This window comes from Monodon monoceros, unplaced genomic scaffold (assembly GCF_005190385.1).
Source record: "Monodon monoceros isolate NGI ecotype Baffin Bay Population unplaced genomic scaffold, NGI_Narwhal_1 Super_Scaffold_19, whole genome shotgun sequence".
Lineage (NCBI taxonomy): Eukaryota > Metazoa > Chordata > Mammalia > Artiodactyla > Monodontidae > Monodon > Monodon monoceros.
The window spans coordinates 55786968-55799931 of record NW_021703775.1 but is presented as its reverse complement, the minus strand read 5'-3'; the positions used below and the strand labels follow the sequence as shown (position 1 = coordinate 55799931).

The 12964-nt window shown below is 37.8% G+C and overlaps 1 pseudogene; it reads right to left on the bottom strand.

The window, feature by feature from the left end:
• Nucleotides 1-4402: 4402 nt before the first annotated feature.
• Nucleotides 4403-6191, bottom strand: LOC114900504 (annotated as a pseudogene).
• Between the last annotated feature and the right edge of the window lie 6773 nt (nucleotides 6192-12964).

Below are 12964 nucleotides of genomic sequence, written 5' to 3'. Positions count from 1 at the left end.
AGCATCAGGAACTCTCATTCATTGCTGGTGAGAATGTAAAATGGTGCAGCCACTTTGAAAAACAGTGTGGCAGTTTCTTAAAAAACTAAACATACTCTTACCACATGATGCAGCAATCATTCTTCTTGGTATTTACCCAAAGGAGTTGAAAACTATATCCACAGAAAAACCTGCACACAAAAGATTACAGAGCTTTATTAGTAATTGCCAAAAACTTGGAAGAAACCAAGATGGCTTTCAGGGTGTGAATGGATAAAATGTGGTACATTCAGACAATGGGATATCATTCAGTGCTAAAAAGAAGGGACCTATCAAGCCATGAAAAGACATAAAGGAAACTGAAATTTATATTATTAAATGAAAGAAGTCAATCTGAAGAGGCTGCATACTGTATGTTTCCAACTATATGACATTTTGGAAAAGGCAAAACTATTAAGACATGAAAAGATTAGGAGTTTCCAGGGGTTGGGGCAAGGGCAAGAGATAAATGGGTGGAGCACAGAGGTTTCTGAGGGCAGTGAAAATACTCTGGATGATACCATAATGATGGATACATGTCATTACATGTTATGCCAAATCCACAGAATGTACAACACAACACCAAGAGTGAACTGTAGTGTAAACTATGGATTTGGGGTGATTATGATCTGTCAGTGTAGGTTGATCAATTGAAAATTCCCACTTTGGAGGGGAATGTTGATAGTGGGGAGGCTGTACATGTGTGGGGATAGGAGATATATCAGACATCTCTATACCTTCTGCTCAATTTTGCTGTGAACCCAAAACTGCTCTAGAAAAATTATCTTTTTTTTTTTTTTTTTTTTTTTGCGGTACGCGGGCCTCTCACTGTTGTGGCCTCTCCCGTTGCAGAGCGCAGGCTCCGGACGCGCAGGCTCAGCGGCCATGGCTCACGGGCCCAGACGCTCCGTGGCATGTGTGATCTTCCCGGACCGGGGCACGAACCCGTGTCCCCTGCATCGGCAGGCGGACTCTAAACCACTGAGCTACCAGGGAAGCCCGGTAGCACCCTCTTGATTCTCCAGTTTGGCCACTGAGTCCTATCATTTTGGAGCTATTTGCATATCATTTTCTTCCCATCTGTATATTATTGAATACTTCCAACTGATCAAAAATTTTTTTTCCTTGAATTCAATAAGGAGTGACAGTCCTTCTCCTGTTAGTGAAAATAACAGGAAATAATATGGCGTAGAGGAAAGAAGAGAGCATTCCCAATGGAAATTATAATGGACCAAGAATCTGGAGCTGAAATTTAATTTTGATGATGCAAAAATCCATTTTTGTGCAGTGTCCAAACAGCCTATTAAAAGGGGGATTATGCAGTCAATCACTGATTATTTGGTCTACACACATTTAACCTTGATATCTAGGCTGTCCTGTTTGTGGCATTTAATCTGTGTGTTTTTCTGATTATATATTTAAGGTAGATTTATGTATAAAGCTGTTGTTGAATCCTTTGTCTTGTATATTGTCTAAGATCTATTGTATAAATAACCACATAATTAATTGTGGTTAAACCATTTATTCATTCAAACGACTATTATTTCAGAGCCTTAGTGGTAGAAATTAGCTAGCAAAAGATGCAGAATCCTTCTCCTAATCAATCTTACAATCAGGTAAGAAAGAGAGACAACAAACCAGTGAACAAACAAATAATAGTAGTAAAAATGTTTATCTCACTTGATACCCTGTCAAACTTCTCTTGTATCAGGCAATAAGCCTTACATGGCTTAATATATTTCCGTGTTTGCTTTGGCAGATTAGAAGGCCATAACGAACTTTCAGGAAGAGGAATGATATAAAGAGAAAGGATAGGAAATAAACAACCTGAGTCTGACTCTCATTCCTTCAGCTTTTACTTGTGAAAAGTTTCTTGTGTGAAACTGCATTTCCGAGGCTCTGCTTTCTCATTTCAACATGGAATTCACTAACACCTGGACTTCTTATCTCATTGTTTTGAGAAACCAATGGCACCATGTACATAAGGGTAACACAAGTAATTTATAAATAAAAGACATTAAGGAATCATTCTTAAATTAATAAAATAAATTGCATTAGATTTCTTTTCTCCTTTAAAGCTATGACTGACACTTTCCTATATATATGAGCAAATATATTTTATACATTTTATTAAAGTTTCACTAAATCTTTTTGAAATGGAATATTAAATTCTAGGATTAGGAAAAAAACCTTAAAGTTTATCAAGTCCAACTACCACTTGATGTTTAAAATCTCATCTATAACTTCCACATAATATGTGAGTTTAATTATGCCAAAGTTTCCATTCCTTTAGTGATGGGGGATTTAGACCTTACTGAAACAGTTCATTCTGACTTAAAAACTATGTCAGAAATGTCTTCCTAATTTGGAACTGGAATGTCTCCTGGTAGCTTCTGCCACATGTTCCTAAATTACAAAGACACTGGGTATGACAGTGCAGGTTGTGCACTGTACAAGGACACTGATTGATGAGGCATTGTTCTGATTGTAAACATTGTGCAGTTGTCTGTTTACTAAGATATTTTTTTCTGGCCAATGGAAGTAAATTAAGGAGGAAATGCTATTTAAAAATTCTTGCAAAGGTACCTTTGGGTTAACAGCAGCCCTGTTTTATCATTTGTAGTCAGATAGATAAAAGCCCATCCCTCCTCCCATGGTGACCTTTTGGATATTTATTTTGGTCAGTATAGTTCCAAGAGCCTGTAGACTCCCTCTCTGAGAGGGACTCAGGTTTTGATTTCTAAATCATAAGTTGCCCACCTTGATAAATATAAAAATAAACGTAACAATTTTGAAAAGCATCTAACTACTTATAATAACATGTAAAACATCATGCAATATTTTCTCTAATGTGGAGTTGCAGTGGGATTGTAACGTGCCGCAGTATTTTGAAGAATCAATTATCAGTAATACACATTAAAATGTAAAGATTTCTTATGAAATTTCTGATATTACCCAAATAACATGTAAAGGCACTTTTTATAACACTCTCCTATTATCCCCTAGTGTATCATAGGAGCTTCCATTGTCTGTTAAGAATAGATTCAAAATATCACCTGCTCAAAGATATTCTTATCCAGTGTGTGCATATCAATAACATTCAGTGTTATTTAGCTAAATTTATATTGTTAAACAAGCGATTCTGATATTAAAATAGAATCTATATCTTGGTTTTGAATCTCACACATCTGGTTTTAAAGAGACAATGAATATTGTTGAGCAATTAAATTTTATCTAAAACTTATAGCTTAAAGGGAAGGGGGTGGGATTAGAATAAAGGTATGATCATTAACAAACATTTTATTACACACTGCTTTTCCATTTTTAGCTAAATGGGTCTCAATTCTTATATCTCCTATCTAGTAATTTCTGTCTGGATTTTTTTTTTTTTTTTAGAACAGGACTTACCACCTGTAAAACCATGATATATTTCTTAAATAAGAAAAAATGATGCAATTTTCATTGCAGAAGTTAAGCTAGTTCCAAAGCATTTGAATTAAAAAAGTGTCAGTTTACCTCCTTGCCAGGCCAGCCATCCGATTTCCCAGGGCCAATCACAAACCTTAATTTTTTTATCTCTTAAGCCATTTTTTTGTGCCTATACGAGAACTGTTTAGACACATTAATATTTTAAAAATACAAACGGAATTCCTTCATTTATTCAACAAATATAGAGTCTACTTTTTTTTTGGCAGTGTTCATTCTTGTACTTGGGGGTAGACAGATAATAAAGCAAAAGAAGAAAATAACAGATAAATATATAAGACCAATAAGGAAAATAAAACAGGGCAGCCTGACAGTGATGGATGGGATGGTGTTTCATTAGATTGGTGGACAGGGAAATCCTCCCTGAGGGGTGGCGTGGGGACAGAGTATCCCAGGACAATGAAATGAACTGAGGCAAAAACAAGATTAGCACCATCAAGGAACAAAATCAAGTTCCCAAGGAATGAATCAGAATAAGGGAAGAGAAAGGGGTAGAAATAATGTGAGAGAAGTAGTAAGTATCTGTAGGGTCTTCTAGGCTGTGATGGGGAGCCTGGATTTTATTTTTAAGTGTGATGTGAAGTTGCTGGAGGATTTTAAGGAGGTAAATTACATGATTTTATTTTTATTTAAAAATTATCACTCTGGCCACAATGTGGAGGGGAGATTATACAGACATATCTTAGAGATACTGGGGTTTCAGGTCCAGAGCCCTGTAGTAAAGTGAATGTCACAATAAAGTGAATCACGTGAATTTTTTGGTTTCTTGGTGCATATAAAAGTTATATTTAACTATACTGTAGTCTATTAAGTGTATAATAGCATTATACCTAAAAAGTACATATTTTTATTAAATTAAAAAATACTTTATGGCTAAAAAATGCTAACCGTCATCTGAGTCTTCAGTGAGTCATAATCCTTTTGCTGATGGAGAGTCTTGCTTTGATGCTGGTGCTGCTGACTGATGAGAGGGGTGGTTGCTGAAAGCTGGGGTGACCGTGGCAATTTCTTAAAATAAGACAACAGTGAAGTTTGCTACATCGATTGACTCTTTCTTTCACGAACAAGTTCTCTGTAGCGTGCAATGTGTGTGATAGCATTTTACTCACAGTAGGACTTCTTACAAAATTGGAGTCAATCTTCTCAAACCCTGCTGCTGCTTTATGAACTGAATTTATGTAAGATTCTAAATCTTTTCTTGTCATCTCAGCAATCTTCACACCATCTTCACACCATCTTCACCAGGAGTAGCTTCCATCTCAAGAAACCACTTTCTTTGCTCATCCATAAGAAGCAACTCCTCATCCATTCAAGTTTTATCATGAGATTGCAGCAATTCAATCACATCTTCAGACTCCACTTTTAATGCTAGTTCTCTTGCTATTTCCACCACATCTGCAGTTACTTCCTCCACTGAAGTCTTGAGCCCCTCAAAGTCATCCTTCCTCCACTGAAGTCTTGAGCCCCTCAAAGTCATCCAGGAGGGTTGGAATCCACTTCTTCCAAACACCTGCTAATGTTGATATTTTGATCTCTTCCTATGAATCACAAATGTTCTTAATAGCATGTGAACTTTTTACAGAAGATTTTCAACTTACTTTGCCCAGATCCAAAAGAGGAATCACTATCTATAGGCTTATTAAATGTGTCCCTTAAATAATAAGACTTGAAAATTGAAATTACTCCTTGATCCATGGACTGCAGAATGGAGGTTGTGTTAGCAGGCATGAAAACAACATGAGTCTTGTACTTCTCCATCAGAACTCTTGGGTGACCAGATGCATTGTCAATGAGCAGTCATATTTTTAAAGGAATCTTTTTGTCTGAGCAGTAGGTCTCAACAGTGGGCTTAAAATATTTAGTAAACCATTTTGTAAATAGATGTGCTGTCATCTAGACTTTGTTGTTCTGTTTATAGAGAACAGACAGAGTACATTTAGTATAATTGTTAAGGGCCCTAGGATTTCCAGAATGGTAAATTAACATTGGCTTCAACTTAAAGTCACCAGCCTCATTAGCCCCTAACAAGAGAGTTGGCCTGTCCTTTGATACTTTGAAGCCAGGCATTGACTTCTCTCTAGCGGTGAAAGTCCTAGGTGGTCTCTTCTTCCCCTAGAAGGCTGTTTCATCTACATTGAATATCTGTTGTTTAGTGTAGCCGCCTTCATTAATTGTCTTAGCCAGATCTTCTGAATAACTCGCTGCAGCCTCTGTATCAGCATTTGCTCCTTCACCTTGCACTTCGGTGTCATAGGGACGGCTTCCTTCCCTAAACCTCATGACCCAGCTTCTGATAGTTTCAGACTTTTCTTCTCTAGCTTCCTCGCCTCTCTCATCCTTTACAGAAATGAAGAGCATTAGCGCCTTGCTGTGGATTAGGTGTTAATTTAAGGGAATGCTGTGGCTGGTTTGATCTTCTATCCGGGCCACTAAAACTTCTGCCATATAAGCAACATGGCTGCTGCTTGTTCTTATCACTTGTTTATTCCAATGGAGCAGTACTATAATTTCCTTCAAAAACTTTTCTGTTGCATTCAAAACTTGGCTAACTGTTTGGGCAAAAGGCCTAGCTTTCAGTCTATCTCAGCTTTCCACATGCCGCCCTCACTAAATTCAGTCACTTCTAGCTTTAGCTATAAAGTGAGAGACATGCAATTCTTCCTTTCACTTGAACATTTAGAGGCCATAGTAGGATTATTAATCAGCCTAATTTCAATACTGTCGTATCTCAGGGACTAGGGAAGCCCAAGGAGAAAGAGAAATGGGGGAACAGTCAGAACACACATAAAATTTATCAAATTCACCCATCTAATATGGGTGTCATTCACGGTGTCTCAAAAAAATTATAATGGTAACATCAAAGATCACCATGACACATACAATAATAGTGAAAAAGTTTGAAGAATTGTGAGAATTACAAAATTGTGACATAGTGCTATGAAGTCAGCAAGTGCTGTTGGTTAAAAGGCACTGATAGACTTGCTCAGTGCAGGGTTGCCGTAAACCTTTCATTTGTGAAAAACGTAACATCTGCAAAGTGCAATACATCGAAGTGCACTAAAATGAGATATGCAAGCAGATGGAGGTAGAAGTCGATGGGAGTTTATTGTGTTCACAGGATGGTGGTAGTGCTGGGACTGAATAATAGAGGGTGGAGGTAAGGACCTCAATTAGGAGGGAATGTAGGGCATCTGGAACAGAGTGGCAGCTGTCTAGATAGAACTGAACAGAATTGGTATATGTTTTAGGGAAACAGTCAGCATAGGGGTGTGGTGAGATGAGGGGATGAGTAGAATACTTTAAGATAAAACCTAGGATATTGGCTTGGGCAAGTGAGTAAATGGTGATGCACTTTATAGGAAGGGAAAAGATTAGGATGAAGGCACATTTTGGCATACGTTCAATTGAAGCTGCCCCTTAGAAATGCAAGTGAATATGTCAAGTGGGTAGTTGACTATTAAAAAAAAAACTGGCGTTCAGGGAAATTCAGAGAATGGGTTAGAGGCATAACTTGGAGAGTCATCACCATGGATGGTAGTTAAAATCAAGTGAGTGGCTAAGGGATCCTAGTACATATTTTAATTTTTATGCAGTATATATATATATTTTTTCGGTACGCGGGCCTTTTACTGCTGTGGCCTCTCCCATTGCGGAGCACAGGCTCCGGACGCGCAGGCTCAGCGGCCATGGCTCACGGGCCCAGCCGCTCCGTGGCATGTGGGATCTTCCCGGACCGGGGCACGAACCCGTGTCTCCTGCATCGGCAGGCGGACTCTCAACCACTGCACCACCAGGGAAACCCTTTAATGCAGTTTTTGCTTTTTATTTTTTGCTCTGTGTTTCCTAATTTTATTATTTATTTATTCCCTCTTCACCCTCTCATTTGCTGGTTTTTGGGAAAGTTGAATCAAGAATTTATTCTTTACATTTTAAAAATTTGCATTATTTTCACTTATAAAAAAGACATACATATATATGTGTATGTATATATATATATATATATATATATATATATATGGTAATGCAAGTGCTTTTCTAGGAGTACAGATGCACATAGAGTAAAAAGTAAGCCCCTCTGCTTATCCTGTCCCCTAGATACTCGCTTCCTCTCAGGAGAAGCAATGTGGGCTCCAGTTGTTTTACACAAATGGGAGTTTATTAAATAGGTTCTTCTATACCTTGTTTATGTCACTGGGCATTGGATGTTGAAAAAATTTCTGTGTTCCACTCTATGGTGTAGCGTAACTTATTTGACTAGTCTGTTGAAGCACATTTGGCTTCTTTTTATTCTTTTGTTATTCTTTCCTATTTCCCGCATTATCTGCTTGTTTACTTTCTGTTTATCTCTAGCTACTACTCCATTTTTTGGTTCTATTTTACAGCCAGTTCCTTGGAAGTGCTGATCATAATCACTAAAATCCTTTCCCATTCTCTGTCTCGTTACATATAAAAGGTGTTTATTGTCCATTTCTGTAATGACTGTCTTACTACCTTTAATTCTTTCCTGATCTCTACCACTTCAGTTGCCTTTTATTTGTTATGTTCCTTTCCTCCTGTTTGCTTTACATCAACTCTGTATTCATCCCTTTTGTAATCTTTCATGAACGTTCTTTGTGTGTGAATGGAGACCATCGTTTTCTGGTCTGCCCTTTGTACAAGTAATGGGCAGAGGCGATCAGTAGCTTCCAAATGGGAATGGTTTCTCAAAATACTTTCTAAAGAAATATGCTGTGTCTCCTGTTCTAGAGGCAACACATTCCTGAGTCTTTTCTCTAGAGGGAGCAGGTACTGTGGAGCCAGTTCAGCGTGTTTCTAGCATACCTCTCCTGGATTTATATCTGCCCAGTCCAATTTTGCTAGCAGATGCAAGGTGATTTTCCCTTCCTGTCCTGCCTCATTTGCAGTTTATTTCTCATGTTGCGAGTCATGTTTGGAGACATAAATAGGGTACTCTTGGCATCACTTCTTTCTCAGCTTCTGCTCTGATGCCCTGTGCTCTAGAACCAAATTCCCAAATTATTCTTCCTCTGGCCAACCCACACGCCCAGCTCTCATCATTCTAAGAGATGTATCATTGGTCTCTCAGGATGGCGTCATTATTTTGAGAGAAATAAAGAACACTGTTTGAGATGTGGAGACATGTTTTAGACATTTGGTGTCCTCCCTGGATTTGGATGAGTTTCGGCAGATAATATTCTTGTCTTAGCTGTTTCCTGTTTTGTTTTTGAAAGGGATTTTCAAAGTTATTTTTGTTTCTTAGGTTAATATTGGTTATTTTCATGAAAGAAAAGGAGGAAAAAAACCCTTATTTTTTCTCTTCAGACTTCTGTGGGTCTTCAGCAATCCAATAATTCTTCAGTAATCTAGGTATTCTTTCTCAGCAAATGAGCTTATTTCTTACTAAGCAGAGGAAACTGATTTCAATTTCCTAATCTCCTACTTATAAAGTTATCCACACTTTTCCTGTACAGAGGCTGTGCTAGCATGTATATGCATAACTTCATTTAGTTGCTACCTCCTGTGGAGTAGGGATTATTATTACTATTTTAGAGATGAAGAAACTGAGGCTCAGATAAATTAAGAATTCTGAAGTTGCACAGATAATGGAGCAGGAATTGAGCCTAGTTCATGAAGGAGCAGTCAACGGAGCCCAGATTTGATTCTTAAATACTATGATCTATGCATCGTAAAGATCATATCAATAAAATATTAGATTTTATTGATATTTTATTATTCAGTTGATTATTATACAAATAACTTTTTACTTACTAGGACCTGTCTTTGGACGGTAGTCCTATAACGTGGTTATTAAGAAGAATGTAGGTTCTAATACTTATTATATCTACTAACTTATTTGCTTGCATGTAGAGTGATTTGAGGGCTGAATAACATAAAGTTGTGAAGGTACCTAGTTATAGGTTGTGTGGATGAAATTATGGCAGGTGTTCAGTAAGTGGTCATTAGCCCCTCTTGTCAAAATCACGCCCCCAGCAATTGATCAAGCAAAAATGATCTATTGACCGATTCAGGGTACCAGTTGACACTCCTTGATTGCAGTAACAGCGTGGCCACCCAACAAGTTTCCCAAGAGGGGACATTTAAGATTATCACGATACTTTCAAATCTTCTCTTTACTTTCTTATACCTCTGCAATACAATCCAAAGTTTACCATGTCTAGAGATGGTTTCGTGGGTGTATAATTATCCCCAAGCTCATTAAATTGTGTACATTGTATATGTAAAGCTTTTTACATGTGAATCATACCTCAATAAAGCAGTTTAAAATTTTTGTCATGAGAAAAAAAAAACCCACGAAAAACAAAGATCACCATGTCATGCATGGAGGACAGGGATTATACCTGAGTTTTGAAAATCAGCATGGTGTCATGGACATATTAGGAACCTCGGGGTTAGATACATGTAGGTTTGAATTCCACCTTTGGCATTTATTGGTTGGGAAAAAATTTCACTTCTCTGAGCTCATTGTAAATTCTCATTGTAAAGAGAAAAAAGCTCACCAGATTGATGTGAGAATTAAACTGTATAAGATGAGGAAAAGTATGTGCACAAAGTGGGCATTCAAACCAATTTCCATTTATTTTCTCACTACTCATATTGTATCTTTTGCCATCCAGGCTAACAGCTTTGAAAAAAATTTGAACACCCAATAAGCTTTTATAATATTTGAGATTTTATTACAATGAAATAATAGAACAGGGCATCCTTAAAGACTCGTAATATGATACAAGAAACAGTTTATAAAAAATTACACTGAAGGCTATGCATGGTGCAAAGAGATTCTGAAAACCTTTTGATAAAATTGCAACAGCAAGGAGACCTTGGTAGGAACACATTCAGATACTAAAATAGTTCACACATATGTATAATAATTGAGCAAATAATTCAACTGAATTGTCCAATGAGAGATTTCTCAATGCAGAAGAGGAAAAGCATTAGGAATTTTTTTTTCAGGAAAATAGGAAATTTACTTAAAGCCTTTCAAAGGGCAAATCTGAGAGGTCCTCATCAAGGAAAGTTGCTTCACTGCTTGAGGATTTGTTATAAGACCAGTCAAGGAGAAGTGAAAGAAAATGTTAATATATGTGGTCTTGAAGGAAAACCTGTGAGATAAAGAAAATTTCAATTTTTAATTTAATACTTAAATGAAAGTTCTGTCATATTCATAACCCTAACATGATAGAAATAAGTGTGTCTCAGCTAGCAAAGAATGCTTCCATTTATGCTTTTGCATTTTTATGTAGCTCAGAACAGGAATGCTTGGGGCATGGAGTGACAGCATTTAGTTAGCAGGGGTGTCCGAGTTCTCTCAGTTGGACATTGGAGGAAATGTTCCATTGGCCTGTTCAGTCAGCTCATCCCAGTTCTGTACTTGCAAGCCCTTGCTCCACAACGTAGCAGATGGAAACTATTGATGCAAAGAAAATCAGCACACTGAAGATATTCTTCATTAAGCAAAAATTCATTTCAATATCACAATGATTCATGTAAAATATCCCTCGATATCATGACCACATCTCTTGCTGTCATCATTTGTCCCTGGGTCCCATGTCATTTCCTACTAGACTCTTCCTTGCATGACATGTCTTCAGGTCCTCTCAAGCTCAGTTGTTCTCCTGGTGTGCTCAGCTCCCTTGGCCTCTGAGAATTCATCTGCACAGCTTCTGTTCCAAAGTTTCCTCCTAACCAAAGTCTCTCTCAGCCATCATGGACCCCCAGAACTTTCTCTGAGTACCTTATATATTAGTGGGGGGAAGACTTTAATATCTGTCTGTGATCAGGAAAGGGGTTTAGGATTAGTGAAAAGAGCCCTGGGCTTGGAAACAACATGTGTCTTTAAATCCCCACTCGGCCTCTTGTTGCTATGTGGCCTTGGGCAGAATAATCTCTTTAAACTTGCTCGCTCATCTGTGGATGCTTACGAGAACTAAATAAAATAAAGTCTATGAAAGCACTGTGTTGTGATACATGGTGTGATATAGAAGTCAGTTTTCAGGGTAATCATCAACACAGTTCTTGCAGCAGCAGAAGCGATGGGCACCATCCAATCACTGAATATCTCCTTCGGAAACTTATTCCTTCTATTTACAATTCAGCCACCTCTACACGGGAGGCGTGCTTCCTGCTTGCAGAGTAGCAGATTTTCTCTTCTTCAGCGATTTTAAGTGCACTCAGAGGTACTGACTGTCTGCAGATAATGGGGCTGAAATTTCACTTGAGCTCTGGGGTCTTGGTTTCTTAATGAAAATAAGACCAAAGGACTCTTTTAAATAAATAACTCCTTCTAGGTCAAGGGCTGGCAAGGCGTTCAAATACACCTTGATTCATGTCTCTTTAAGCACTGAATGTTAACAGATCAAATATGGTTACAAATGCTAGGTACTACTTCCAATCCTCCCTCAACCCCCAACACACACACCTGATGGCAAACAAGACTACATGTCCTGCATTAAATTTTCCAAACTCTGGAAAGAAAAGCCATCTGGCAAAGCCTAGATGCTGTGCTGTAGCAATGCCATGGACCCACTGGTATCTGAAAAAATGATATTTTTTAGAAAATAAAAGAAAAACTCCTTTTTACCTTTCTCTCTTCACTCTCTCCTTCCCTCACATGCCCCCAGATTCTGAAGTGCAAGCAACCAAGCAGGGTCTTGTTTCTATTATTTTGGCGGCTACTCCAGAAACAACTTAGAAACAAAAGTGATGTGACTAGAAACAGAAGTGATGTGACTCTTCTAATCCCAGCATCTGGTGTCATTCGCTTCTCAAGTCCTGTGGTCCCTGGTGCCATGGAATGACCAGCAGTCTCCTAGGTTTGTTTATTTACTCACCGACATCTCTGAGCTTTTGCTCTTCCTTTGTATTGAATACTCTTCTATTCTTGGTCAACTGAGCAAATCCATAATTGTGGATCAAGTCCAAGGCAAACAATACTTCTGGGATGCTTTCCCCACTTGACCGCTTGTCATGTGGTCTTGTTTTTACATATGCCATCATGATGTCTACTCCAGATCTCTTTGGACAGTCCTTAGTAGATTGTACTCTCATTTATTAGCAGCTTACCATCTCATTACTTTTCTTTATTGAGACAAGAGTGTGACTTTATTTATCTTGATATCCCTAGTCTGTACTACAGTGCCTAGAAAGAGTGAATGCTTAATAAAGCTAATTTAGATACTAAATAAAGAATGGCTTCTGGTTTTATAAAAATTAATTAATTAGCTTCATTTTATGCACACGTTTTATTCTCAGTGAGTAATAAAAATTAAGGAGATAGGGAACCGAGACTTCAAATTAATTCCTTTTTAAGGCTTCTAAGAAAAAAATTAAAGCCTCAGAACAGACTTTACCTATTTCACTTACAGTCAGTTCTATGTACCAAATATAAAAATACGTGGCTCTGAGGTCAGGCATTTGGGTACTAAAATTTAGTATACTGAAT